The sequence below is a fragment of the Colobus angolensis genome, unplaced genomic scaffold (assembly GCF_000951035.1).
Source record: "Colobus angolensis palliatus isolate OR3802 unplaced genomic scaffold, Cang.pa_1.0 Scaffold244, whole genome shotgun sequence".
NCBI lineage: Eukaryota > Metazoa > Chordata > Mammalia > Primates > Cercopithecidae > Colobus > Colobus angolensis.
The window spans coordinates 3,635,962-3,641,138 of record NW_012115644.1 but is presented as its reverse complement, the minus strand read 5'-3'; the positions used below and the strand labels follow the sequence as shown (position 1 = coordinate 3,641,138).

Sequence of the window (5,177 nt, the reverse complement as noted above, 5' to 3'; positions counted from 1 at the left end):
GATTTTTTTTTTTTGAAATATAAGGTGTATAAAATTTGTACATTCACCTACGAGCACCAGGGGTGTGTGTGTATGTGTGTGTGTGTTTGTGTGTGTGTGTGGCTGTGACTATATAGCTATGATTGTTACTACCAAATAGCTCCAAGTTAAAAAAAAGTTAACTATGAGAAGTCTAAGGAGACTACACAGTGTGTAGTGCCATTTCTTTGCTGACGATAGTGCATATCAGGTAGTACCAGAGGGGTGAATTTAAGTTTAGTGTAAATACTTATTAGCACAGGGAATGTGGGGGATAGAAGGTGGGGATGGGAAGCCAAAAAGTCTCTCAATATAGTGGGAGGCAGGTGAGCTGTAGCGCATAAATGAGGAAATTTATTATGAGGAATTGTATTTATTTGGTATTACTTTTAATGGCAGAAACTGCAATTACTTTTGCACCAACCTAATAAAAGAGCTCTACAATACCAAGCGTGGTAGGTACATTGTTGCAACCGCTTTGAAAAACTGGGTGGCAATATTTATTAAAGCTGAACATTTGCAAATCATATGAACCAGCCATCTCACTTCTAGGTACATAAGCAACAAAAATGTTTAGATATTTGCCAAAAGACTCAGGCAAGTGTGTTATAACAACATTTCTAATAACCAAAAAACTAGACTCAACCCCAATAGTCATTAATAATAAGATGAGTAAATAAATTGTGTTATATCAAGTAAATAAATACATATGGTAACAGAAATAAATGAACTACAGCCATCTGCAAAAATATGAATGAATCTCACAAACATAGTATTGAGCAAAGAAGTCAGATAAAGACAAGTCAGTATTGTTTAATTTTATTTATGGAAAGTTAATACAAAGCAGATCAAATTAAACTAGTAGGTCTCCAATAGGAAAAAGGAGAGGGATTGCGACTGTTTCTTAATCTGGGTACAGGTTACACAAGAGTGTTCATTTTGTAAAAAGCTATAAAGCTGTACACTTACATTTTGTACAGTTTTCTGTTTTTGTATGTGTGTTAACCTTCAACAAAAAATTTACCCTCCTTCTCAAATAAGTGTAGATTTTGTAGATTCTTGAAAACTACCTATAAAGGCAGAACTTTAGGAAGACAAGGTGATTCAGAGCTTCAAATAGGAAGAAAAGTTGGGGGAAGTATGCAGCCGATGGCTCCAATCTGAAATCACTTAGGGGGATAGAATTTGTATTTGGGTAAAACCTTAGGTCATGATAAATCACAATATAGACTGATATCCAAAAGATCTGAGGAGACTTAAGCTTGAGTCAAAATAGATACAAATAAGCATCTGGTACTTTGTCTGATAATGGATATCAAGTAAGACTAAAGGCAGGGACAGGCTGAAATGCCAGAGTTTAAAAACTAAAGTTTCGAGGTAGGAGCAGTTTGTCACACAGTAGCTTGGAATGGTCTGCCAAACTCTGCCTGGGTTTAAATGACTTTTGTCCAGGAGTGAGAGTGTGGCAACTTTATATGGGTTATAATTACATAAAAGGCTAGAGAAAAAGACTACATGATGTAACATTTTATTTATAAGTCATTTACTCATATATAGTCATGCCTTGTATGTGAAAATCTCATTTTTCAAACTATACTGGGACTTCTACATGTAAAACATGGTGTAACAAACACACCAGCTTTTATTTACTCATTTAATTCTTAGTCTCCCATCAATGTAGGGTTACAATTAAGACTGACAAAGACCCCAAATAAAATTCTTACTGATTTATGGATTCTTTGTGCCTTAGTCCATTCAGGCTGCTATGACAAAAATACCATAGGCTGGGTGGCTTAAACAGCATTTATTTCTCACAGTTCTAGATCAAGATGCTGGCAGATTCGGTGTCTAGTAAGGGCCTGCTTCCTAGTTCGCAGACTGCTGTCTCCTCCCTGTGTCCTCACATGGTAGAAGGGGTAAGGGAGCTCTCTGAGGTCTCTCTTATAAGGGCACTAATCTCATTCATGAGGGCTGCATCCTCATGGTCTAATCACCTCCCAAAGGCCCCAGTGTCTATTATCATCACACTGGGGGCTAGGATTTCAACATATGCATTTTGAAGAGCTACAAATATTCAATCCATAACACTATATAAAGAGAAGCAATAATAAAAGCTAACAATTATGGAGTAGTTGCTACATACCAGGCATTGTTCTCAATACTTTACATATATTATTTAATCTTCACGGCTACTTTGAAACTTAGAGGAAAAGGCACATAGTAGTAAAGGACAGAGCCAGGGTGCTAGGCCAGGTTAGTCTGACTTCAATCGTTCTGCTGTGTTATTCTGTCAACTATATTTAGCCATCAGGCATAAAAATGCTTTGAAATCTCAATGAACATGCCTGTAGGTTTCCCTTAGTTCAGCCCTCAGCAAAAAGAGGTTACCCTTATACCCTACTAGGCCTCTTTTCAATTATGAGAGCTGAAGCATATCCACAGAGAGTAGGCAGAGGTAGATGGGTAGGGCAGTGGGAGATTTTTCACTCCAGGAAAGACCAGCTGACCAGCTGTCAAAGACAATATAGTACACAGCTCTCACACACTTGAATAGTGCCCCTTACGATAAGATTCTTTCTCTGTGCTGCCAGGTTTCAACTCTTCCCACTCCTGAAAGGTAAGCTCCAGTTTCCCCTTTTGTCATTCTTGGTGCAAGCTCCAGTAGCTTAATTTATTTCCCCAGTAGTCCATAAAAATAGAGCCCAAAGTTTTCTTCTTTTTGGGAGAACAAAGAAGGGTGAGTCTTTGTGTGTGTGTGTGTGTGTGTGTGTGTGTGAGACGGTGTCTTGCTCTGTCACCTAGGCTGGAGTCCAATGGTACAGTCTCAGCTCACTGCAAGCTCCGCCTCCCGGGTTCAAATGATTCTCCCGTCTCAGCCTCCTGAATAGCTGGGACTACAGGCACGTGCCACAACGCCCGGCTAATTTTTGTATTTTTAGTAGAGACAGGGTTTCACCATATTGGCCATGCTGGTCTCGAACTCCTGACCTCGTGATCCGCCCACCTTGGCCTCCCAAAGTGTTGGGATTACAGGCATGAGCCACCGCGCCTGGCTGAGGGGTGAGTTTTTAAACATAATTTCTTCTTCTCTACTTTTCAGGAAAGAGTTTAAAAATTCACGGTTGCACAGTAGTGCTAGCAGCTTCGTGGTTTGGTCCTCAGACCTGGCAGCTGCCACTGGTGGTGAGCTGCTAGGAAGCCTCTGTTGGTGAGCTCGTTGGAGCTTGAACCCATTGTCACCCCTCTGACTCACTGGCAAAAACAAAACAAAATGAAACAAAACAAAACAAACAAACAAAAAAAAGTTGAAGCAGATCGCCCAGGAAAGGTCTTCATTGGTGGACTTAGTACGGAAACAAGTAAGAAAGCTCTTGAAGCAGTATTTGGCAAATATGGACGAATAGTGGAAGCACTCTTGAGGAAAGACCATGAAACCAACAAATCAAGAGGATTTGCTTTCGTCACCTTTGAAAGCCCAGCAGACGCTAAGGATGCAGCCAGAGACATGAATGGAAAGTCATTAGATGGAAAAGCTATCAAGGTGGAACAAGCCACCAAACTATCATTCGAAAGTGGTAGAGGTGGACTGCCTCCACCTCCAAGAAGTAGAGGCCCTCCAAGAGGTCTTAGAGGTGGAAGAGGAGGAAGTGGAGGAACCAGGGGAACCCTCACGGGGAAGACACATGGATGACAGTGGATATTCCATGAATTTTAACATGAGTTCTTCCAGGGGACCACTCCCAATAAAAGGAGGACCACCACTAAGAAGTGGGAGTCCTCCTCCTAAGACATCTGCACCTTCAGGACCAGTTCGCAGCAGCAGTGGAATGGCAGGAAGAGCTCCTGTGTCATGTGGAAGAGATAGTTATGGAGATCCACCTCGAAGGGAACAGCTGCCCTCTGGTAGAGATGTTTATTTGTCCCCAAGAGATGATGGGTATTCTACAAAAGACAGCTATTCAAGCAGAGATTACCCAAGTTCTCGTGATACAAGAGATTATGCACCACCACCACGAGATTATACTTACCGTGATTATGGTCATTTCAGTTCACATGGTGACTATCCATCAAGAGGCTATAGCGATAGAGATGGATATAGTCGTGATTGTGACTATTCAGATCATCCAATGGAGGTTCCTACAGAGATTCATATGAGAGTTACGGTAACTCAGGTAGTGCTCCACCTACACGAGGGCCCCCGCCATCTTATGGGGAAGCTGTGGCTACGATGATTACAGCAGCTCACCTGACAGATATGGTGGAAGTCGAGACAGTTACTCAAGCAGCCGAAGTGATCTCTACTCAAGTGGTGGTGATCGAGTTGGCAGACAAGAAAGAGGGCTTCCCCCTTCTGTGGAAATCCTCAATGTGATTCCTACGGCAATTCATTTCTTGGTGGTGATGGAGGAGATGGTGGTCTTGGAGGAAGCCGATCTGATAGCGGGGGAGGCAGAAGTAGATGCTAGAAACAAACAAAACTTTGGACCAAAATCCCAGTTCAAAGAAACAAACAAAAAGTGCAAACTATTCTGTCATAACTACCCAAGGACTACTTAAAGGCAAAATTGTGTTACCTTTTTAAAATTCCCTGTTAAGTTCCCCTCCATCATTTTTATGTTCTTGTGAGGAAAAAAGTAAAACATGTTTAATTTTTTGACCTTATTTATTTATTTATTGTAATTTAAGTTCTAGGGAACATGTGCACAACGTGTAGGTTTGTTACATAGGTATACATGTGCCATGTTGGTTTGCTGCACCCATCAACTCATCACTTACATTAGGTATTTCTCCTAATGCTATCCCTCCCCCAGCTCTCCACCCCCCGCCAGGCCCCAGGGTGTGATGTTCCCTGCTCTGTGTCTAAGTGTTCTCATTGTTCAATTCCCTCCTATGAGTGAGAACATGTGGTGTTTGGTTTTCTGCCCTGGTGATAGTTTGCTCAGAATGATGGTTTCCAGCTACATCCATGTATCTGCAAAGGACATGAACTCATGCTTTTTTATGGCTGCATAGTATTCCATGGTGTATATGTGCTACATTTTCTTAATCCAGTCTATCACTGTTGGACATTTGGGTTGGTTCCAAGTCTTTGCTATTGTGAATAATGCCACAATAAACATATGTGTGCATGTGTCTTTATAGTAGCATGATTTATAATT

At 41.3% G+C, this 5,177-nt stretch overlaps 1 pseudogene; it reads left to right on the top strand.

The window, feature by feature from the left end:
* The first annotated feature begins 3,289 nt into the window (after positions 1-3,289).
* Positions 3,290-4,665, top strand: LOC105514432 (annotated as a pseudogene).
* The last annotated feature ends 512 nt before the right edge of the window (positions 4,666-5,177 follow it).